This window comes from Metopolophium dirhodum, chromosome 5 (assembly GCF_019925205.1).
Source record: "Metopolophium dirhodum isolate CAU chromosome 5, ASM1992520v1, whole genome shotgun sequence".
Classification (NCBI taxonomy): Eukaryota; Metazoa; Arthropoda; class Insecta; order Hemiptera; family Aphididae; genus Metopolophium; species Metopolophium dirhodum.
In genome coordinates, this window is record NC_083564.1 from 32,814,075 (window position 1) to 32,841,603 (window position 27,529).

Genomic DNA, 27,529 nt, shown 5'->3' on the forward strand with positions numbered 1-27,529 from the left:
TATTGTTTTGCGTAATTGTGTTGGTTTTGAGATAATGAGATCATGATGTTAGAAACTTTACAAGCTCATTTTTGTAGAAAAACTACAGTTGGAATGAATACACGTTGCTTATGGCAATGGATTGATCACACATTCAACCGGTACGTGCTTTTACAATAATTAAATGACTAGGATTAAGTATTAAAGTGCATTATAGCTTTATTTGTATTGTTATTTTATATGAAAAAAAGTTTGGATGATGATCGTAAATTGGCCCTAACTTGGCATATGTCAAATGGATCATGAAAAATGGGGCACAAGTCAGATGGAAAGGTCGTGAGGAATATGTCCGACGTTATGATTGCCTGCCCAACACAACACCAGTTCACCGTGGACAGTTTCTAATACAGAAAGTTTACGCTGGAAAAGAAGCTTCAAAAGTTCAATCTCACATTTAAGGTTTAGTTATTTTAGTATGTTTCTCGATATGTGTAATAAATCATAACAATATTTTATTTTTGGATGATATTGATAACTACTAAAATGTTAATTTTACAGAAAACTGTAAACATATTTCTGAAGTGGAATTTGATGGATGTAACTCAATTAATAATAAAGCATTAATTGAACTTAATACATTGAAAGATTACTTGACAAAAATGTTGAGACTTATCTAGATAATTTTTTTAGTTATCTTTTATCTTATCTAGATAAATAGTTGCATTTTATATAAATAATTATCTAAGATAAAAATTTATCCATCTAGATAAATCGTCTCTAAACAATAAAATGAAATACACTTTTTACTGTCAATTTATTTTTTTTTAAATAGTTTTTTCTTGATATTTATACCTAATTTTTAAAATGTTTTTTTAATTATACCTTAGTTATTGATTAATAATAATGTTCACTGCTAACATTAATTTAAACATATAGCCGGTGTTTATATAACATTGAAGTCCTAAATAGTATCTAAGCTGTACTCTCAAAAGTTAGACTTTATAGTAGATATTAAAAAAAAAGAGAAAAATGTATTATCTTTAATTTTTATCTATATAGATTTGAATTTAGTTATCTTTTATATCTTTATCTAAATATATTTTTATCATATTATCTTTATCTTTATCTTTATCTAGATAAAAAAGTACTTATCTAATCCCAACACTAGTTGACAATAGCTTGAAAATTAATAACTGTGCAAATGTTTCTGACCAAGGAATAATATTATTGAAACATCTTCAGTAGGGATAAGATTAAAATGTATTTAATAAAATTTATATTGATTCATAATTTTATTTTACAGGGCATTAAGACATTTGGAGTTGAAAAATATAAAATTGTTTAGTGACTCTGAAAAAAACGATTGGTTTTCTGAAAACAAAGTTGCCAGAATGCAACATAGAATACTATAATAAATGATGATAATAAAATTCTGTGTCCACAATAATATCAATAATATATAATCATTAAGATAACATTTACACAGTCATTAGTTTTAAAAATGTTAAAGCAATTTTTAAAGTTTAATTAATGCTTCATTAATTGGTTACATCCAGTAAATTCCACTTTGGAAATATTACAGGTATTGAGAAACCTACTAAAATAACTGAATTAAATATTATGTGAGGTCGAAGCTTATGTTCCAGCCAGTTCCGCATTAAGCTATGTTACCACCCCGGGGCAAATTAAAATATGCCGCCCTTAAGAAAATTACAATTCAAAATTATTTTCACCACACTTTTAAATACAGTCTGTTGCGTATTAACGGGTAGGATATAAGTGCACTTACAATACATTTACAAAGTACTCATATCTATATTATGTATCTATTTTAAATCGTTGGTTTTCGTGAGAAAAGTAAACATTGATAACAAAACAGCGCGTTTTTGGTCGGAGAATATAGAATCTAGTCTCTAATTTTTTTTTCACCATTTGTAGTTTTCTCATAAAATTATCAGGAGTTAGGCATTTACTTGTTTTGGCAATTATTCTTTTTGTTTCTGCGAATGGTAATTTACGTGAGTCTAACTTTGGAGGGTTTGCAAGTAGGAAGTTAATAAAATCTGAATCGAAGTTCCATTTTGCTGGGTAGGATACAGGAATTTGTGATGCATGACAGTCAAAAAAAATCGTCAAACTGAAAATATGTTTGGAGATCTAACGGTGGAATACTGCAATGTGCTGAGTCACTGCTGACTGCTGAAGTGCCGAGATAAAATATAACGATTTACATGTACCGACTATTTTCGAGGAAAAAACATACAGGAATAATGAAAATAGTTTATACGATAACAGTACAACTAGAACAAGTTCTTAATTCTTATCCGCCTTGTGGCATGCAGCGGTAGACTGCGGTTTTTTCGTGGTATTTATGAACGAAATAATATTTAGTATAATTATACAGTCATACAAGAAAAATTATAATTATATTTATTTTATGTTGATCCTCAACAATTTGCCGCCCCATCAAAAATCATAAAATTTGCCGCTTCAAGGCAATTGTCCCCCGTTAAACACGACTGTGGTTCCAGCATAAACTTGCTCTATTAGAAACTATTAAAATTGGATTGATGTGATTTTGGGCAAGTAATAATACTATCCATATCCCTTACAACGTTTTCATATGATTTATGCCCCACTTTTAATGATCCTTTGGCACATGCCAAGTTATATCCAATTTGTCCGATTCGAAACTGTTGGAGCCTGGAGGTGACATTATGTTATATTAGGTAAGCAATAGTAATGGCTGATGAATTCTTTACAACTTGTTCATCTAACTTATGTGCCATTTTTATTGACTATTTAGTATATATTTAAGTCTAGTAAGGCTGGTAGATATATATTGGATGGATCAATATTAGAAACCAGTACCTTTTTTTGCATCAGTTAGATCTATTAGCCCTAACTTAACATGCCACTGGACAACTTTTGAAAAATGGTACACAGGTCAGATGGAAAAGTTGTAAAAAATCGTCAACCACTGAATTGGTTACTTAATATAACATAATTTCACCACCAAGCACCAACAGTTTCTGATCTAACATTCTAACAAGTGTATGCTGGAAAAGATGATGGTAGTTGATTAAAATAAATAAATAAATAAATAATACTGCCAATGTTGACTGTTTTTAATTTTTATATATGTTAAATTATTTAGATTACTAATTATTAAAATTATTTTTGTGTGTTATGCAAAATAAAAACAAGTTGTAAACATTCTTTTATTTATTTTACCACTTATACAAAAATACAATGAAATATGCGTACTTACTACATATGTCTATGGCCTATTTAATTTGTTAATGTACTTACAGTTTTATTATTACAGTGTTTTTTTTTATGGACACGGCGAACCACATATGGGTTTAACAATTAAACCATTAAAATAATTGAATTGGGGTTAATTAATAATGATAGTCAGTATCTCAACATAATATGATAAACATAAATATATATATATAACTACATTTGATTACATTACATTAGATCGCTTTAATATTTAGCTAATGCGCATACTTTAAATTAACTAATCATATAATACCTGTCGATAAAATCAATTAAGATTATCTTAAGTTTAAATGCTACAAAAATTTCCTTCTGTATAATTAAATACCATTAATATACTAAGACATTGGGTCTTCTTTAGATGTACTTATAGGAGCTGTATAATTTAAATTAAATATTTTTCCTTTGACTACCTACATTTTTTTATATCCATCATTATTTATGTTCTATGTAAACCAAACGTTCTAATCGACCGAGTTTTTACTTACAAAAAAATCTACACATATTATTATACTCTACCATTACGATAATGTATAATATAAATGACTAGGCATAGAATAAAGCACACATTATAAACGAGTATAATATATTATTGTAATATTATTTTCATATTGATCAAATAATAAACTTACTCGTAATACTTATTAATAAATGTGTATAACATATACGTCTATTAGACTTCAGTATCTAAGTTGTATTTATTTTTACCTGGATAGGTATACCACGAAACTTTTTTAGACATGTTTATTACTAATTTTAATTTGCTGCTATTGCAATTAATTAATAATTATCTTGTAATGGAGTAAATAAGTACATATTAACAATAACTATCATCACTGTAGCATAATAAAATTCACAGTAAACTTGAGATAATTATATATTTTTGTCAAACTGGACTGTATATTATAATATCTATATGCTGTTATTGTTCGAAGCCGAACGTAAAGTCGTAACTGCAATTCCCTCTTGTTTGTATTTTATTATACAATATATTTTAGAACTTGAGGTCTGGTGTACGTGATAAAACTATTTTTTTATAGAGAAATCAGTAAATCATAAATGTTTTTTACACATTTTATGTAGCTCGAATTATAAACCATAATCAATTATTATAGTTTTACTTAGATTCATACACAGATGTACCTATTTAAATTATTTAAACCGATTTAAATGATTAAATATCAATTTACATGCACATAATATGTTGTATAACGAACGTCGTGTTCATACTTCAAGTCTCTAAGTTGAAGCTGTTCGACAGTACATACTACATATTTTATAAAAATAAAAAATAAATGAGGCACTAGGGGACTGCCGCGGTAAAGCTATTGCACAGCAATTTTGTAGCTATGTATCATGTAATTATAACTATTTATTTTTGTATGATATTAATTCAAGTCATACTTTTTGAGCGCGACGACCGAAAAGAAACCGACAAAAAAAATGTATTTTGATAATGGTAAATACACACTGTACGGAAATATTTTATTTGAGACTTTTTTTGCTTAGACAACTGGTTAGACTGTAAATAACAAAAAAAATTACATCGCGCATCTAATGGTCATGCTTTTTAGTTTTTCTAAAAAGCATTGTCAAAAAAATTGTTTTTCAGTCAACACGCCAGGCCCGCCATAAAAGCTATGCAATAGCTTAAAACAAACAATAATCGTAAAATTATTTCGAACGAGTATTTTTAGTTTGATTACATGTGTTAGTAGGTACCTAGGTACATTGTTTTAATCAATAATTATACAGTAAAAATGTATGATAATTTATTTTTTAAAAACCTAATAGGTGTGGTAGAATTTAGTCTCTCCATAGCTCTTCACCTAGACTTAAGTGTACGTAAAAGTGTTATATTATTATTTAAAATTTAAATACATCTCAGATAAATCATACCATTTGAATTTTAAAAGAATTTCAGAGCGACGCACTCATGATTGGTGCTGACTCACATATCACGATATTTTGAATGAGTTTTTTAATAAACGTTGAAATTGAAAAGTTATCTCTCTAATCTCTATAGTATCATTTGTATTCAATTTCCACCTACCCCAACAAATCAATTAAACTGTCTTAGAATATGTTTTTCGAAAAATAAACAAGGACATATTATTTGCATCCTATAAAACATAAATATGCCCTTTAAAATATAATATATTGTTTATTTTATCGACATGGATGATCAAAATATATAATAATAAATATTAATAGATCAATTATAATAATTTTATATACATTTATTTTAGTGGAGGATTATATTATATATCATTGGATATCATTGCGATTCCATACTTTCCTTTATTATATACGTATATCTGACTGACGACCGACGTCATTGTTTTGGGATGAAAGCCGCCTAGGAAAAGGTGTTTAATTAAGTGTCAGAGCGTCCGTTTCCTGGTTCCCATTCAGTGGCCTTAGTATTTTATAGTGCTTGTTCAGAAGGAATTGTAAAGGGAAAAGGTTTAGTTTGCTGGATCATTGATAAACGGCATCACCGGTGAGCGACGAGTGGTTATAATAAATTGAGCTAGTCGGGCTTAATTATTAAACGTCAACGACGCGTATGTACAATATGAGACTATATTATGCAGCCTATATAATATAACTAGCTAATAAAAATTGAATACCTAGTCATCTGTCGTGATCTATCTCAGGGACCGATACAAAATCAATCGAATAAAATGAAATTGTTTGATTTATAAATTTACATAATATTTTCGTTTCATTATAAACCGTATAGTATAATATTCAAATTTAAATAATACACAAATATGCATAAAATAATATACTGCAGTTAAATGTAAACAAATGACAAATTATAGTTGTGGAATGAATTGGAGATGAAGAAAATTTACATTATGTCTGGCGGAGTAACATTATAGATGACTCGACTATGTGAAAAGTGTACCTACATTAACCGTAGTAGTAAGTAGGTAAGTAAAAAAAAATGCTTACAAACGTGTCATAATAATAATAATGTGACGGTATTAGGGTCATTCTTTTGAAAATATGACGAAAAACGTATAACAATATACTGTATTGTTACTTTTATATTGTTATGAGGTATAAAACCTCGCCGTACTTTTTAAACATATTATATTGGATGTATATAGCGGCCTGCGGAAATCAGTATATATTATAAGAATGACAAAAAAAATTGTCCATTAATAAAATGTTTCCGTCGTCGAGAGGTTAGATTACATCTTTGCCGGCGGTACGAGAAAAAATCGTTCAGTATTACGAGGATTCCGTTATTCGGAGGTGTTTATATAAATAAAGATTTTTCAGTATATTATAATATATATATTATACGTATATTTATTATATTGTAAATATGTGTATAGGCATAGTGCACGTAGTTTTTGTATTGTTGTGGAATATTATATGAAATGAAGTCATTTTTCCTTACAAAGGTTGATAAAAATTTAAGTAAATAAATATATTATGTGAGAATGATCCAACATTACAGATAAGTAGGTGCACAATGCACATTCACGTACGCGTCGTTAAATATGATTGTAAAGAGCCATTCACCTCCATAAATATATAGGCCCGTTTTATCTGCAATGTTTACAGGTCGTATTTTCCGTCCTGAATCATAAACTTTATCTTAATATTTTTGAGTATTAGAGTAACAAATTATTATATCAACATTTTATATCCCCATCGTTATTCGCCTAGTATATTATTATTATATGATATATTTATATATATGTGTGTATTAATTTTCATTACTTCTTTAATGCACTGAAGTTTATTGCAAATATTTGACGAAATACCATAATATCTAATATTATGTTCCTATAACGGTCAAATATTCTGAGTAAATAATTAAATTATTGCTAACGTATTGGATTAGTTTTTTAACGACCAAACAGTTTGACGTGTCCGAATTTATTATGATTATTTTTGAAAGGCTTTAATAGTATATAATATCGTAATGTCGATAAAGGTTATCGTTACCTAGTTGCTTACTTGCGTTGAATAGATATGGGCGTATATTGTATATTATATACCTACATATGTAATTAAAAACACTTGTGAATTGTCCCAAATATTTAATTTCTGAAAAAAACCTGAACTTGCAGATAAGTCGTAAAATTAAAATACCTACATTCGAGATTGGCGATTTTAATCTTTAGGTGTAACAGACTTGACAAAAAAAAATTCTAAAAAAATTCTAAAAAATAAACTACTTGACTTAGTTAAATGTTTTTACTATAAAAATTGTTCTTATAATCAGATTCACAAATTGGCCATTTTGAATACATCCAAAAAAATTTTAATCAAATATTAAATTTTTTATTTTCAGTTAAAAAATAAAAATAATTTTTTGTATGATATATGTGTAACGCAAGTGACTATAAATCATATGTAAAAAAAATTTTAATATTGATTAGAACAAAAGTCAGTTCTATCCGTTACATCCTGTATTACCTAACCTATTGATTATTATATTAATATGAATTATTCAATTACTAAAACTTGAACAAAAAATACATATGAAACTTTAAACTTTCGAATGAACCCGGTATAAGGGAGTAAGAGACTCGGGGCCCCAAACAAAAAGTAGAGACTTAGGTTGATACAATAGACGTACTTTTATAAAATTATGTATCGACAACTCTTACGACGACGAGCAATACTCGCACATAAATATTGTATACTATTTAAACATATATTTGTTGTCACTAATAATTAGAAAATTAGAACACAATTTTCCCAATATAATATAGGTACGTGATATTTAAATTTTTAATATTATATAAATATAGAATATATACTTAAATGAACACCCAATTATCAAACTTGGAATAACATGTTACTCGTTGACACATTTCAAGAACCTATAATAATATTAATATAATATTAATACCGTACCGATACTTCAGATGTATTTCATAGATTATTTGTAATAGTATAAATTATGGCCTCACAATATAATGCATTATTTTATACAAAATATAAAATAATATAACATGCACATATAGCCGATGTTCATTTTATTTTTTTATTTTTTGACAGTTTTTATCCCGGGGCTTCTCCGAAAAAATAGATTACTTTCAAATTGCTTACAAATCGTACATCAACTGATGAAAACACTAGTAACAACTATATCGGTAGTTACTGGCGCTGAGTACAGTCCGAAAACGATTTGTTCGAAGGTCGCACAGTGTTCGATGGTCAAGTCTTAGACCTTGTAGTATATACTATATTATGTGTTCAAAAATATTGAATGACTTTATTTCGATGGTTATGCCTTATTATGTTAATTTATTATAATTTATTTATAATATAAATGGATCAACTAGAGACTTATGTGTTCAAAGTGATTGAACCCAATAATTTGGTTTTATAGTTTATTGTCCAGAGTTCTATGATACCGATTGCATATCATACCGTTTTCTATACAAACCCAACTAGGAAAAATGGGAAAAACACAGCGGCTTGATATGTATACAGCGTGCGAATAATTTATTTTTATAATAACTTTTTATACGTACACAAAACATCGGAACAAACTATTTTTTTTTTAATAAACCTGATCTGAAAATAATTGGTTCATAAGTAATCGTGAATTTTGTTTCCGTGCCAAATTAAAAAAATAATCACATGTTTATAATTAGTCTTCAATAGGTTTTCGTATACCATGGCACCACGTATTTTGTATGAATAGAAGTAATTGTACATAGTATATATACTTTGCGTAGGTACTAGGTACGTTAAAGAATATTATTATTGTGAGTTGTATGGAACAAAACTCGGAAAATTTGTTTTGTATAATAATTGTATTATGTTAATTTAAAGTCACATGATGAATAATAGTCTCTGTAAACGTTGTATGTTTTTATTTTTCTGTTGTAGAAAACTTCTAATTTTTTTGTGGTAGTAGGTATCTCTTTTCAAATTTACAAAACAAGTGGTTTTTTTATTATATTATTATGTTACAACTTAATGAGATTAAAACGAAAAATTTGTATTTTGTTTTCACGTTATAAGTTAAGCACAATAAAAATAATTAAAGTTTATTTAATGTTAAACTGGAACATTAGATTAGTATTATTAATTATTTACTCTGTATGTATTGAGAAAAAAAAATTGTCATATGGAACCAAAACTATATATGTAAGTGATTAACTAATAATTACATATAATATAAAAGAGAGTATGTTTTTAATAGTTAAATTATATAATAGTATTATACTGTTGTTGTTCATTAAAAGAACACAAACGATGTTTTTTAACATTTTTAATACAGAATAAAAAAAAAAAAAGAGAAAAATTATTCACTTAAAAGCGATTAAGAATTTTTTAAAAAAGGTTTCATATAAATATTTGTTTTAAGCCGATACGAACTGTCAAATTAATTTAACAAACGAATATTTTTGAAAAATGTTGACCAAGACATACAATGAACGTCAAATCTAAAAATTCTGATGCTATTATAATGATGGTATCGACACGAATAACAGAAAACAACTAAGGTTAGTCAACTTGTGTCAATACTGACTTTGAAAAAGTTCACTCACAGTCATTTGGAATATTCGATAGGTGAATATACCGGCCGCGGCAGTTTGATGACAGATTGTGTCATATGGCATCATAATAATATTTCGAATTGATCTTCAGAGTGCGAGGGACTATGTGAACTATGCCCCTCTCCCGACACTTGTTTTTAACTTAATGGCCAATGGGACATTTACAAAATCGGAAATTGAATTTACAATTATTTACAAATGTTTGCATTAATGTAAAAAGAAGTTTGCAGAAAGTCGGAGGTGGGAGAAGGGAAATTTCATCTACATCAGAAATGTATAGTTCGTAAAAGCCATAGACAAGAACTATCTACGATATTTTTTGTTTATCAATACATTTAATTTATAAACAACGACCATTTATTGGTCTTATGAATTGACATAATAAATTATACGAGCTATAGGTGTTTCACATAATAATTTATAATTTTATATATTTTTTTAAAAGAATAAAATATTTAAACATACAACACCAGGGTGGATTATAATGTAATTGTGAATGGCGTTTGTTATCATCACCTAAAAGAAAATTAAAACGTAATACAATTTTAAAATTAACGATCAGAGGAAATATAACATTTTTGTTTTATTATCTATGCTTACAAAAAAAAAAATTCCCGCGGGACAACTGTCACATTGAATTTCCTCCTTATTTTAATAGACCACGAAAAAGGAAGGAAGTAAAAATAATTTATATTCGTGAATTTTTACAGCTGTTAATTTACTTTTATTTATAGAAGGAATATTTTTAAATAAATTCGTAGAATTTTTACAAATCATTATTTGCCGAGTTAGTTTTAATTATTATTGGGTTCCCGCACACTATAATATCAATAGAAATTATCAAAACTTTTATTTTATTTTTATTTTAAGCAGCCACCTATGAAAAATAATTTTAATTTTATGTTAGGTTGTTAACTGATTGATATTAGTTGGTACCTATTAGAAGTATAAAAATAATAAGAATTTTAATTTAATAAAATATATCTTATACAAAACATGAATTTTCAACTAAATAATTTATACAACTTAATGAATATCCTTGAAAAAAAAATTAATTGAAATTGATAAATAAAATGATAATTTGGATGATAAATATACCTATGATACAAAATATAAACATTTGAATTATTAGTGTTTATATTTTAAAAAATTGTAATGTAAGTCATTAAAGTTGAAGTTAAATGTGCAATGAATATTAAATGATGGAAAGTATTTGATTAATTTGTGTTTACGAATTTCCCTGTTTATTAAATTTAACAAATTAGTACAACGGTAACAACTGGAGAACTGATGATTAATTTTCTAAAAACGCTTTTAATTCCTTCCTCGTTTATGACATTACTATAATAGAATGTTAAGTAGTGTTGTCTGTTGGTACTTGATAATAATGTTAATTTGCTAAGAATATCTTAACCTAATAAATTCAAAGATAAGTAATTATTCGTTTCTCTGTATTTTTACTTTAAAATATTTTTAAAAATAAAATAATATTGACATATTTATTTAGTATGCATAAATAAAAGTAATTTAACTCTACCTCTCTCTCTTTCTTTGTATACAACTTATTATCAAAACGTCAATAAAAAAGCATTATTATAAAGAGGCTTAGTTTAGCGTAGAGCTAAACTTAAATAATATTAAATAATATTTTATTTTTTAGGTGTTTAGACTTAGATTCTGAGCGGAGAAGTTAATGTATTATTAAAAAATTTTGTGTATTTCAGACTATTCCTCATAAATTTTTTTTGTATCTGAAAGATTTTTTTATGTTTGAATTTTAAAAAGAGTTAGAAGAGCATCATAAAATTGTTTATTTCTATTATTATATTTTTTAAAATTTATAAAAATGTTTATTACCTGGACTAAATTGGGTACGATCCGTATCATGTTTTTAATATAAGAATATATTATGTATTACTTTTGTATTTTAGTATTTGAAGTATCAAAAAAAACTTTACTGCCACGATGTAAAATCGACATTTACAATGTGAAAGATACTGAACAAGAATATTTCTCATCACTCGTGAATTATATATTTCAGGTTCATGTGGTGGATGCGTTGATTTTAACACCTATCCCTTTTTAGTCGTAAAAAATTCCTATTGCTATCTGCGTTTTATCCTTTATTCAATGCCTGGAGCAGTTTATAAACAAAACAGTGACGGTCATGGCAAAGTGCCAGCGACGGAGAAACAAATATTATTTATGATCGGAACCATGTTCGCCATCTTAGGCTCAGCTTATAACTGATTTTATGGTGCCCTGCAGTTTGGTTTCAAATATTATCCATACCGGGCCATACGGTTTTACCCCTCCAAAATTCACCGATTTACATGTAGGTATCGAAAGTAGGTAAATCGAGAATTCGGTAAATATGAAAACACCCGTGTAATGGAAAACGCAATGAAAATCGGTTTAGGGTGGTTTTTTTTCATGTAACTTTAGGAGACATGAGCTGAAGTGTTCAAATGTTAACCCGGTACAATAATGGCGTAAATGAAAAGCCAACATCACAGTGGAATTAATAAGTACACAGAAGGGCACTCTGACGTCTGTCAACAGACAAAAAAAACCAAATTCTTGATAAAAGAAAAACCTTTTTACTTTGTGTAAAGGTTGTTTTTCGGTAAAATAATTCATTATGGGCTACAGTGAACATGGCTGGTATTAATTTACAACTATTATCTTTCAACGAATAATCGAAATAGAGGCAATACAGGACACAATTAATACGCCTTAACAACCACGCGCTGTAACGGTCGTGTAACGTTATTTTGAATAAAACTACCAATTGATGGTTGAAAATATAATATTTCAATGTTTTGGGCCTATTATTATTATTTTATAAAATTATAATTTAATTAATAAAAATAATTAATATGAATTTTTCAAAATCTCACAGCACTTATACGATATAACTATATTATTATTACCTTCGTTAGAATTAATAAAGATCAAGTCTTATTATAAATTTGAACAGAGGTTACCAAAATGTGGTCAAATTTTATCCAGTCCGCAGACAAGAAAAAAAAAGTAAAAACTGATATTGTTGTACGTTCTAGTATATTGTACATTCATCATTTTTGTTCATTGATTCTTACCAATTTTAGCAATTTCGATGGCCCGTGAACAATTTTTAGATTTCTAATGTGGCCCTTTAAAAATATTAATTGGTGACCCTGGAATTTGAATATAAAACACACTTAAATGTGAAATTTAAGTATAACTCAATACTGTTGGATTCAATAGAAATTTGACAAAATGTTAACTGTGAAAGAATACAATGCTTAGTACGGAGTTTGTTATTTAATAAATCAATACTATTAGCATAATAGTGATGTACAAAACTGATAGAAAAAGTAAGTAAGTGGGTGTTAAGTGCCTTATGTATGAAACACAAATAATATCATATACAAAGATTACACGGGTGTAGTGGTTCATCTGAATATCAGTATTTTTCCAGATGGTTTAATAATCTTACTAGTTTTACGACCTCTGTTCGTAAATAAAATAAAAATGTAATATCACATTTTATTGTAATAATATACTAAAACATCTGGATATTATTTTACCTGGAAATTAAATTGTAATCGCATTTCGATGAATTTGTAAAAAAAATTAACGAAATTATACTATACATTTTATAGTTAATTTTTTTTTTTTTTATAAACTTTTAATTTATGTGCTTGATATTCAAGTTTGAATTACGTGCGATAAAAATAATATGGAAGTTCCTACTTAAAATAATGGTTCGTTTGTCTAGACATCGGATAACATATTGGTCGACGGGTTAATGCATTTAGGTCCAATAATAATTGTGATCGATGATGAACGACTAAACATTTTATATTGCCGTTATAAATTGATAACCATTAAATATTTAGATAACAGAGCCGGATACTGGAGAGAGAATAACCATACGTCGTTAACGTTATCCAATAGAATAACTTTAGAAAGTGATTGGCTTCCTTTGTTATCGCAAACAGATCACCATCACGCTCAGTATAGTACTCAACATTTTGTTTATTATAATATTGATATGATGCTAATGACGACAATGGCATTAAATAAATGAATAAACAAACAAAATAATAGTGATAATTATAATAATGAAAAAATTAGGGGTGGAATAAAGACAGAGATTTCTTATATATATTTTTTTCTCTCTTTCTCCCTTTCTCTATTGTATGATTACGTAATAATTGTATTTAATTTTAGTTTTTAAGTATAAGTATTAATTTTGTAACTCTCTATCTTCACCACAAGCACAGAAGCTTACAGAAACTTACAGAAGCTTATACAGAAGATAGATAATTCAAATAAATAATTGTATATTTGTTTTTCTTAAAATAAAAAGAAATAAAAAATATAATTTATAGTCACTTGCGCTACACATATATTGTACAAAAAATTATTTTAATTTTAACACTGAAAATAAAAAAAATTAAATTTGATTTATATTTTTTTGGATATTTACAAAATGGCCAATTTGTGAATCTGATTATAAGAACAATTTTGACAGTAAAAACATTAATCTAAGTCCAGTAGTTTATTTTTTTAAATATCAATATTTTTTTGATTAAATTAATTTGGAACGTAATTTTTTCAAAATATTTTTTTTGGGAAATTTCTGACATGAGTATATTTCTTAAATTATTTACTAATCATATAACTCTAACAACTTTTGTGAAGCGTTTAAGAAGCATACACTTTTTTTTTCGTCAGGTCTTTTTGTTACACTTTGTATTCTAAGACGCGTAGTATTTTTATGCAATCGTTTGTTAAGATTAAAAATGCTTGTTCGTGGATTGTCATTATACCCAGAATTTTACTATGAAGGAAAAATGAAAGGTATTATTCAAGAGCCGTTGAATAATTATCTAATGGTTTATTAAAATAGGCATAATATTATTATGCCACTTTGAAAAATTATGATGTAAATGCGTCTGAATATCGTACACGTTTGTTAAACCATCCTCGCTCAGCGGATGCATTAAAATAACAAAATATTACGCATAATTATGTGCACGTAATGCCGACCTTGAAAAAAAAAATGTTTATCAGATGACGGGGATTTAGTTTAATTAAAGCGTTTGTTCTTATTTTTTTTCAAGCGAAATACTTCTGGATGGAACTTTTAATCGCCGTTTTTTTAATCACTGGCGCGAAGGTACGAAAGTTCAAACTCGGAGTAATCTTCGTGTTGTATAAACGTATTATTAAAAAAAAAAAAAAAACTATGAATACATGAAAGTCTGGATTGTATATGCAATGGGGTGTGAGCGGGTCCGGAGAAAAATATCCAGTGTGTTTACGACTGGCATGCTAAAATGGTCACATAAAACGACACCGGGACGACCCTCCTCATCTGCTATCAAAAGCAAAATAGTAAAAAAAACGCGCAGGTTTCATCGTTAAAGACGGTACCTATGTCCTATACCTATAAGATTGTGGCGAAAATTTAACAACTTTCTTTCGTATTATTACTATTATACGCTCGCCGCCATCGCCGTCGTTATTGTTCACAGCTGGAAATAGTGAAAACTCACAACTATCCTGCAGGTGTAATATGCGAAAGCAGTTGTTATCAATTTCGCGGAGTGATATTAAAAACGATTTCGGGTAAACGTTTATGATCGGAAACTTAGAATTTTACACTCGAATTTGCATATTCATATTAAAAGCTTCGAAAGTGCTTTTTTTTCGTCCACACGCAAATTCGATAATATCGTTAACTTTAAAGCCTTAGAGGCATGTTATATATTATATTTTAAAGTGTTACTATGTGTGTTTAATGTATAAATGCAATATACACAATATGAACAAACAATAAATATCCTTATACCTATACATTATATATTTGGAGTTATGCATTATATGTGTCAGCTATTTTTGGCAGTAAATTACTTTAACATAAATCCCAATCTTTACACAATTATGTTTGATTTCAAAAACCCACTTTATAATGTTATTAATATGATTAAAAAAATAAAATCACGTGAAAGATTAGGTACAATCATAAAATGTAAAATATATAAAATGTCTGTAGGTAAGTATGTTTAAGTTTTAAAAACTTGTCTAATTATAGTACATTATTTAACAATGACTCAAATACTATTATACAATTGTTTCACTTTTACATGCGAGTAGAATTAAATACGTCCTAGGTCCTAGGTACTCAAAATTATTTCGATTCAACGGTTTCATTTTGGATATTAATCCATAATATTTATCATGACGTGTTTCGTTATACCTACCAATACAATTCATATTTTGATACATTAATTCTTAATTGTATATGCAAAACACAAAACTACATAATATAGTAATATTGAAGTTATAATAGTACAAAACAATCGGAGATTGCTTTTAGTGATCACGGAGGCATGTGACATCGAACCTTCCTGACAAATAGTTATTTTTTCGGAAGACCTCAAAGGAATTTAAAGGGAAATTAAATGTACTCCGGGCGGATATAGTAAGCGCCTTATGCAGTATAGGACTTAATGCGTATAACCTAAGGGCGTATTATACTAAACTGAATATAATGGTATTATAATATATACGGCAGAGGACGAAACGAATCGTCTATGCATTATGATGCATATTTTCGGTGGAAGTCCGACGTTCTGTTTCCAATATATATAATAATAATTACGCGAGACGACGGTGGCGGTTTGTTATTTATTTTGAATAAAAGCGATATTATGTTTGCACCGTATTAATATTTCATCGTGTCATATTATTATAAAATATAATCTAACAAACAAAATTGAACACACATAAAATGTCAAAAGTACCAGTTGTACGGTATGTATAATATATTTATTCTGATTACGAAAACGTAATAACAAATCAAAGCTGCTGATGATAAAACGCATCAGGAGGCAGAGGAAATACTGAATAGCTTAATCCCCGTTAAATCAACCCGCTTGTATTATTATTTTACGTTTTATATAATTTTCGAATCAATGTATGTTTTACGTGCCGTTAAATATGTACGTATGTCTAAGGTTCTTTAGCGCACAGTAATTATTTATGTAACGGTGATACAGTGTGCACATTACCTTCGTTATCATTATTTTTTATTATTCATTATCAGCTCTCACTTAATTATATTTATCGTAAGAAATTTAAATTGAGGATTCATTACTGATTTACTATAATAGTATGCTGTTTGAATGCATTGTTTGTTGACTTAAATCAATGGAAATTAATAAAATATTCACAGAGTAATTAATAATCATCTGATGATTTACATTAGAGTAAATTCAATTGTAACAATTGACTTAATTAATAAGATTAAGGTTAACTTTAGAAACTAATTAAACAATATTTAAAATATTTATTATTATTGACTTAAAATTATGAAATACAAACATTAATTTTACAGTTAAAAGTGTATAGTTTTTAAATGTTTATTTCATATGGGCAGGTAGAATTGTTTTTACCTTAAAGTAACATTGTATGGAATTTCGACTGGAATGTTTGGAACATAATATGACTTATGTGAACATAATTATTATAATATTATGATATATTATTGAAATATTAGCCACAAAAAACACTCAACCACTTGTTGTAGATATTTAAATGTAACTGAAATGCCTATACATTGCGCCGTTTTTAAAATTTGATAATTAATTTAATTTGTTGTTCTTACAATACAATACTCAACGTTGAAACCATTATAAGTCACATTTTTTTTATAATTATATTTTGTTTTCTATAAGTACATCAAAATAACTAGAACCTTTTTTGAAACAGCTTTATCAAACTTATTCGTTACTCTATAAGGGCATGCTTGAAGTAAAGTTAATTTTGCACTCGGTACCTACTGTTTTAAATAAAATCATGAATATTATTTAATTATAACGTGAAAGTACCAAACTGAAAATATTTTTCTTTTGAATTAAAAAAATATATTAAAACTTATAAGTTTGATAGAATCTACTTTTGTATTTAATATATACGAGTTAATTTTAAATGTACTATTTGGCAACATTTTTATTACCTACATAATAATATAATATAAGGGTAAAATACTTAAAACTCTTTGTTAACCAAAAATTAACGTTTTAAATCTAATGAATTGATAATCGATAATTTTAACCCACTTAAGTTATTGAATTATTAAAAATAAAAATGTGGATTGTAACCTGTAAGTAAATTCTAATAGTACACATCGTATATACAACAAAAACAGGTGTTTGTGATCAATTGTTTTAAGTTTTTATTGTATTTGTGGAACAATTGAACATTTTTAAAATGTCATTAGATTTAATAAATCAAAATATATACTAAAGTGTACTTAAGTATTTAGATTTTAAAAAGTTGACATTTATATTAGATATTGATCAATAGCTATTTATCCATTTAAATATGAAAACGTAATAATGAAACATCAAAATTTGAACATAAACTAAAACACATAATTCCCAAATTATTTTAGCCGATTATTAAAATTCTGTTATGACTTATATTTTTATATTTCACCAGATTAATTTGATGATCGGTGGGTTGGTACGTCGTTTTTATAAAAACAAAAATGTTTTATTGGTCAAAGCTGACAATTAATATAGTTAATGGTGTAAAAAGTACTAATAATTTTATGATATTATCACTAAAAATATTACGGTTTTGTCCATTCAATTTAGTGTATATATTTAGTATTTATCAGAAAATCATTTATATTGATAAAACAATATAAATGTGGTGACTAATAATTTTTCAAGTGTTTTTATGTATTATTATCCCTAATAATATAATATGCAATGTAGTTTTTACTAACTATTCAGGTGCAGTATTATAACTTTTTAAAGTACCTATACTGTTAAGTACGGTCGGGAAAAATAGAACGGTTCACTGTTAGTGTATTATATTCATGTAAAAAAGTTTTATATGGAATTTAGTGAAGACACCGAGTAGTGTAGTTGTAAAAGTGTCGACAAAAATTTAATTTCTTGTTTCCTTTTAAACTAATTCGATTTGACATAATTAAGGCTCTCGACATAAGGCGACGTTTCTGTGGATGGTGGATTCAGACAGTTTATAATCGTATTATTTCTGACAATTGAATCTCGGATTTCTTAGTAAACTGTATTATATAAGAACATGAGAAGTTTTTAGTTCTTTGTTACAGTTAAGAAAATTTTTTTATTTGATATACGCAATACGCGGCATATCAAATCTTTGATATTATATTAATGTTTAAAAGTCGTGCACTAATGCGGTATATTCGCACGTTCATTTATTAAAATGTATAGTTTATACTATTCGTGTAAATAACGTATCTGGCATAATATATAATATATATACATTATATATGTTACTAAATACTTTTTTTTAAGTGTTATTGCTATAAACGAAGACATTTGTTTGTTATTATTTTTATTTTTAAGAAATATACTGCCGAGATCAATTTTTATTATTCGCAGTCGTTTCGAATGGAAAATACAATTGTGTTTAATATTATTCTCGGTTGTAATTTAACGTTCAGACGCACTTTACCGATTTAAAATATTTTTTAGCGTAAATTCGTTCGAGCCGTTTTTCAAGAATATAACTGCAGTCACCCGTAACGGTATTGTCTAGCACGTTGATCGCTGTTGTAGTCGCTGTTGTTTTTTTTTTGTCTTTTTTTTTAATATCGACGATACGAATAATTCATTGGACCCCTAAAATGTACACATAGGCGGGCGAATAGTTTTCACGAAAACTGAGTCATAAAACGTCCCAGCAGATTGTACTGCAGAGCAGTGCGTACCCGATCCATTCAACGTTTTTGGGAAGTCGTAAATTCTAAGAGAGGCAAAGGCAAAAAAAAAAACTATATGGTACAAGTGGGTGACTTTTGCCAGCAATTATCGTATGCCAATGAGATTTACGGCACGACGTGTCCGATTCGGAATTTTATATTTTGACGACGGTAACCATGTCAAAAATCTGTGCAAGAATATGAAATATTAATAAAATACCCGAGGCGGAAAATTTCTAGTTAAAACGTTATGTTTTTAAATCGATATTATGGATAAATAAACTAGTCAGATGTAAATCATTGTTTTGGAAAGATCGTATTGTTATAGTGAACTTATTGCAATAATTAATTATTATTATATTAACTGACCGAATCGTAAAACTTTATAATTATAATATTACATTTTTATCTCGAATTGTTACCAATTATAAATCATAATAGGTACATAATATTAATATATATATAAACATAATATTATCATGCATTTCTAATAACATATAAATATTCGTATTATTATTTTATTTTTTTTTTTTGGGGGGGGGGGTTGAGGCTTCGACAACTGAGGTCATTAGCCTGTGGAACTGTGGGGGAGGGTACTGTAGGTTTTAAACACGTGTGTGTTTTGTTTTTGGCAGAATTTTTAATTGGCCCGGACTGGGGATGGCGGCTTCTCTCTCCGGACACGGTGACTGCCCGAAGAAAAATGCAGCCAGTGGCCGAGTTCGAACCAACAGACACCTTAGTCCACTCGGCCACTCCGTCTCCCAGTCGTAATATTATATTTTATTTATGTGTAATATGTATAGATTGTAGGTGTTCCGTGAACCTATGATAATTATTCTGTTTCTTTCTTTGCGCGTTATTGAAAACTTAAGCATTGCAAAACGAGTTTTTATCGTAATTTTTGATGGGACGTTTTTAATTCTTGGTGAATAGTTAAAGGTTTAAACGATTAACACAATCTTTGTGTGTTTGTCTAATACATTCGCCAAAGAGGCGTATACAATATAACATAATAATACAGCAGACACCAACCTCCCTATATATGGTAATTATTTGGAAAGTCAGAAGCTCTATTTCAAATTGTAGTGGGAATATTTTAGTGTAGATTTTTCATGTAATATATTATGACTAATGGCCACACTTTTACCATAATTTACATCAAAAAATTGTTAAAAAAAAAAAAACGCTAAATTTATTTATATTTTAAATTTACTTTTTCAAATTTTTAAATATGAAATATATATAGATGCTCATTTATAATATGAATTGAAAAAAAACTATTTCGAATTCAGTCGTTTTGGATGAATGAAAATAATTCATAGTTTAAAAGTACAGCTAATCGTATAATATTACGGGTTTCACACTTTTAGTAGATATAGGTCGGTAATATACAAATTCAATAACGAACACACTGCTCGTTAATATTTTTTGTAATATTATTTCACATTATTAATACAATTTCTACGCACTCCGAAATAGTACATTCATTTATTTTTATAATTTATTGAATTAATGAAGTGAAGTGAAACTAAACCTATAAATGTCAAATTAAGTTATTCAAACACATTTACGCACCTTCATTATGCGATCTATAGAATTTTAAAATTACGATAAATTTTATACAGTATTGACACATCAGTAACCTCACCAGATACCTGAGTATACTAAATATTTTATTCATAGTTATTGTAATTAATATCTTAAGGTTAAATCATAATTTGACATATTAAAACTTTTCTCAGATAAGACATCGTTTGATTTAGTCTGATATGATGTCTGAAATTTTAAACATTCACATTACATTTTGAATTAGGGCTACAACTGACTTTCAATTTAATTATAACATACTGTCTACCTGTACGCATGACACATGTCACATGTTATCAATGTTTATAATTAAATAACGACAATCGTCGTGCTCATATTTCAGATAGGTACCGCGACACGTGTTTTAATGTATCAAAACGAAAAACGTAAGACATTAAAAATAGGTTTTTGTAACATGTATTATACATATAATATTTTTTCTTTATATAAGTAATTGTATCAACCGCGTGAACTCAATAACATTATTCTCCTCATCGGTATTATATTACGCAGAGTGTCTCACTAGGATTTATGTCTTAAAGCAATGGGGTGGCAGATCGGATTGCACTACTCCGCCATTTTAAATTAGTGAAGCTTCGTAGGATACCGCACGACTATAATAAGTGTGTAATATAAAATGTGCATCACATCACATATACATATTATTATCGTCAGTGACGTTTAAACAAACTATATTCGTTAAAAGTACGTTAAAAATAATATTTTACGCATTTTGAATATGCTATAATTATGACATTATGGTTATTGACTGATATCACCAAATATTCCAACGTCTTGTGTAGTTAAATGTATATGTATGAATGATAAGATTATGTGGTACTGACGTAGAACATATTACATACACGTTTTTATATTATTATCGTAATAAACCAATCAAGTCTCTAGACTAAATGTATTTAGGACCACCAAAATTAAGTTACGTCTTAATACAATACTTCTAACACAACAATATGTAATTATTAGTGTCAATTTGTCTATTATTCGTATTCGGGTTAATGCTATAAGATATTCTTACCATTCAGTTTTTTTTTCTCAAATTGAATTGTGACAAAAATATTTGAATCGTGATGTTTAAGCTTTCCGTAACGGTTCACGTACCTGTAAATAAATATTAATTATTATTAGTTTTATTTCATGGTATAAGTACTTTGAATACCTATACACTATAGGTTCTAATTAGCTAATGCTGTGCATGGCGACAAACAAACTAACAAGATAAATTCGAATAATATATAGGAGAGTATTCACTAACCCGTGTCGAATCCGAAAGTTTTAAATTACCCCGTATATAGTATAGGACAACTGAAAAATATATTTCTCGGATTTACAATAAATTTACAATTTTGTCTAAATAGTGAACGCGATACTAAGGAAGTCACAGACACGAGATACTATCACGTTTCATTAATTGCACATATAAAGTTCTTATTCATATTTTTTACGTCATATAATATTATACTTGCGTATAAATAGTTTACTAAAACAAATAATTAATGTACATCGATGTGTTATAATATTATAATAATACATTATTGTATGTAGGTATATTATGCGAAAATTAAATGTATTAATTCTCAAAGCGATTTTTAATAGATATAATATTATAACAGGTGTCTTAGAGTGTGTGTTTGAAAAATCATTTACTGATGTAAATATTATCATAACTACAAACAGTAAAATCATAAGCTATTAATTTTGCACTTTATATAATATTATACGCATATTACACACTTTATAATAATAATAATAATATTATGTACAAGCGCCAGCTAAATACACAATAATATAGTTATGATTTATGAGGAATATATTTTACTTATAAGTTTAAAACATTATTTAAGCATTTTCAATGAGTATTATAATATTTAACTGCAGCGGGCTGAAAAAAAATGATATTTGCTCTATTTATATGTTCATTAACATTTTCAAATCAAGTGTATTACATTGTTTGTGAGTTCAGATTAATGAATAAAACATGTAGAATTTTTTTTATATTTTTGTTCAAATACTTCAACTGATGGGATGGTCAACCTTTTATGTTAAACGGATTGTTGTTGTTCGTTTTTTAAAATACTAAGAGAATAAGAATATCGGTATAAAGGCCAATTTAAAAATAACTTACATGTATACATATATATTACACTATTGTTATTTTTGCATCATTTGAAAAAATATAAAAGTACTAGTTTGTTGCAGTTTTTTTTTTGACTAAATAATAAAAAATTTACTTCCTTCCTTTGTAAAATGCATTTACTTTTAGGAAACTTTTTTTACTATTAATTAGTCAATATAATATTATTGTGTATAATATTTTTGATTTAATAATCTGTTAATGTAATACGATTTTTGAATGGCAACACTATATTATTGGTTTGTTAATATTTAAATGACAATCAAAACTAAACGTTTTATATTTTTTTTAAGAAATGTTATGAGTTATTTATAACTTATTAAAGTTCCATTTTGCATAGTGATTTTAAAATAATAACAATCATTTTATACTATACAAAGGCTTGAAACAGATATCTACTATTATATTTAAAGGTTTTATTTTAATACCTTTACATTACCTTTTCTCGCCAATATAATTTATGATATAAATATTTTGATCATAAAGCGCGCTATTGTTACGATATTATGAGATTATAGAATACTTTACACATCCAACTTCTATCACCAGCTTACGATTAAAAAAAAAAAATATTAAAAATATTAATTTTCTGCACTGTTTGAATGTTTAAAATAAATTGTTAATGAAAATGGTTGAAATAATAATTACAATGAATCATATTATTCAATGATTGTAATCATTCATTATTATGTATTCTAATTCGATTAAATATCAACAAGGACTTAATCATTTTCAAGAAACCGACGAACAAAAACAAAAACCATAAAATTAATTTATCTGATTTATAATTTGTTTTTACACGCGTTAAAAGTGTATAGTACCTAAAAAACATTGGTGCACGACAATCATGGTTTTATAGTACACGACTGTAAACCCACGTTTTCCTATTGCCGTCTCAGCTGATAAGCTCGATTCAAAAATATTAAAATAACAGACATTGCCGGATTATGCTAAAGACGCTCGTGGGACAACATTCGACCGGACGGCAGAGCTGAAAGTCGAAGCTATAAAAACTTATTATAATATTCGTGGTCGGTGCAGCAAGGATATAACGAAACGAAACGTTTCACCGATATCGAACGATACGTGCATCGCTAAACATGTTCTCCTGCAGTGTATAATATATTATAATATATCGCTCGCCGATTCCTATTCGAATATTTTAGTGAAAATAAAATAAAACTACTATGGATCCTGCGGTTTGCTAACACACGGTTCTGCGGTAGGTATTTGATTCCGTTAAGTTAAGTGATTCAAACGTTTATTCCAAAATATCCAATAAGATAAACCGTATTAACACGACGTGTACCAACAGCTGTCTGCACACTTCGGCGTCGGTATAAATAAAATAAATATCGCGCGCGATACTTTCAACGAAATGAGCTTTGGAAATATCCCAATAGGCGACGCGTGGTAAAATAATGACTGCAAAAACGGCGCAGGTAAATATATTATTATAATATTATTATACATGTATTAGGTAATAGTAAAAATAATAGTATGTAAGGATAACAAAAAAATCCCTTTTCGCAACAAAAATGTTGATATTGTTTGAGGAAACTGCGTGGATTCCTGCTGTAGGATACACGCGGATTTTGTTGGAAATATTATGACGTCCTTGTATTATGGCTGTATTACTTATTTTTACGGTACTATAAGAACATCAAATGGTTATAAACATTTTTTTAGACTTTACTAGTCCTACCGGAAGTTGTTTGGATTCCATTGTGCTTAACAAGACTTAAATATGATAATATGTACTATAGATTTGCTGAAGTGTATTATAATGACGACAAAGTAAATTTGAGTAGATATGTTTGAATTAGTTACCTCTTACATTTAAAATGAAAAAGTAAGCTAGTTATAATTTAAATAAAACGAACGAGTTTACAAAGCGCTTTTTTAAATTCCCTAGTATTGTTGAGATTTTATTTTATAATTTTGAAGAGTAAGGCATATAATAATAATGTATAATGTGTATTAAATCTTCTCGCTTTTAGTTTATAAGGAAGTCTTTGCATGTTTTTCCGGCATATTATTGTAGGTAGTTGTTTGTTTTTAATACCTACTGTAAATACAGAAAATCCAGACTCATAAATCCAATTATTATAGATCATTAAAATACAATAATAATGCAAGTGTTAAATATTTAAAATTAAATCAAAGATATAATATTATATCAAAATAATTAAGTTACGACTAAATTGCATTATCAATATTACTCCTGCATAGTAAAAAAAAGGATTTATGTTCTCTTATATATTATAATCTTATAATCTTTAAAATGGAATTGTAAATTTACCAAAGGAAAATAAATAAATAATACTATTTTAGTAGTTCTAAAGATTTATATTTTTAATACTCTTAAGTCTTAATGTAAAAAGAAAGAATATAGTATTTTATATTATTTCTAACTAGTTTGTTTTTGACTAATATAATGTTGTAAATAAATTGAAAATATTTAAGAAGCAACTCTTAGACAAAACTATTCTCCATTGACTGGTTTTATTACTTTTATAATTTTCGTTTGTTATTATATATGCGTTAAGTTTGTTTTCGTATAAGCTAGTAAGAATGGATGTTTAAGTGCTTCATTAAGGCCACATAATTATTATATATTTAGCCACAATCTGTGCTAACTCCCATAAGTTATCTCAATTTCATTGTTATTAAAATTATTTACGATTTATAATGTTTTTAATTCGAATACACCATTTTTAGTAATAAAAATATGCATTAATATATTTTTATCGACAAAAAATTTGCCAATCCCATAAGAATGACTCGTATTATAGAAACTCATAATCATCTCAGTTTATCGTTTTAAGATTTTCCATGTTTAAAAATCATCTAGGGATTTCCTAAAAATATTGAATCTATATTATAATATTTACATTTATTTATATATTTTAATCGTTTACTATCGAAATTTAAATTAAAAATAAATAGTTCTCTAGTTTGGTTAAACATTATTGTTTATATTTTAAAATACTTATACACACCAAAAGTACCACGAACACTCGGTTTATTGATACTGATATCCTATTAATAAAATATTCAAAAACGCTTAAAGCATGAAGTTGGCACCTTATAAAAGGAAAAAAAAGTTGAACGATTCGTTGATCATAAATATTATGACTTAAGAGTGATGAATGATTTTCTTAAACGTACACAACGTAGTCTTTCATTATTATTATTATTATTATTAATTTTGTATTGGAAACACGTTTGGATACGATCAAAAAACGCGTCAGACACGATTGAATACCTATCGACTCCACCACGAGGACCTCACCTCGTAACTAAAGACAAATGAATCTCAACGATCGACGTGGTCATGTTTTGAACTTTAGTCTCCATGTGTATATTTTTAAATGGTTAATTGTAAAACGGTTACATTATTGCTACAGCGTTAAACCAGGTTAGTAATATTCTTCTACATATTATTATTATTATTATGATGATGAGAACTACTATTTATTATTATTTTTTTTTTTTAGTCACGGCTCATGATCGTCGGACCCCCTCCCTAAAAACGCCTCCGCTAAATGTATTTATTTCGTTATTTCGGAGAAAAAAATTACTACCCACCTGCATACTGACACCGTATAATGTATATAGGTATACGGTTTACTGTTATATTATATTGTACCGCCTTGGGCAACAGGGTCAGGCGAGACTTATCCTAAAACACCTCTGCCAACTAGTGTAATTTACTACATATTTTTTCAGTAAAGTTAAACCTTAAAAAAAAATGTCAACCGTCATCAGAACATTTATATTTCACGCATATTGTTTATAAAATGTAATCTGTACTATAGTTTTGTGGACTAATGTCGTCTAATGCAAACAAAAATATGCGTAATTTATGATTTTTACGCTCAATAAAAAAAAACCCATTCATCAGAATCTATTTAAGATGAAATGTCAAATTTATATTAAAATAAACTTACTAGGTTTCGGGTAGGTAAATAAATAATAAATTAGATTTTTAATAAATAAATAAACTGTGTACCTGCAGTTAATTTCTATTAAAAAATGAAATACAAATGTTTGAAAAACTACTTAATAAAATACTGAATTTCTTTCAATCTTCTTGCTATCTTTTAACTTTCTTAGACATTCAAACGTTTGTTTTAAAAATGTTGCACCCTAGCCATAGATGTATAGCGTTTTGTTTCACATAAAAACAATTTTGTTCAGTGTCGTGGTCATGAAAAA

General features: G+C 27.5%; 1 protein-coding gene and 1 pseudogene across 3 annotated transcripts in view; one reads left to right on the plus strand and one right to left on the minus strand.

Moving 5' to 3' along the window:
• The window catches only part of LOC132944640 (somatostatin receptor type 5-like), a 218,276-nt gene that overhangs the window by 154,876 nt on the left and 35,871 nt on the right, over positions 1 to 27,529 (minus strand). For 2 of the 3 annotated variants that reach the window (XM_061014096.1, XM_061014095.1), the window contains exon 2: positions 22,193 to 22,275. The exons of the other annotated variant lie outside the window; for it this stretch is intronic. The gene's annotated coding sequence lies outside the window, so the exon portion shown is untranslated. The remainder of the gene's footprint in view (positions 1 to 22,192; positions 22,276 to 27,529) is intronic. 3 annotated transcript variants of the gene reach the window in all.
• Positions 43 to 1,398, plus strand: LOC132944095 (ATP synthase subunit s, mitochondrial-like; annotated as a pseudogene).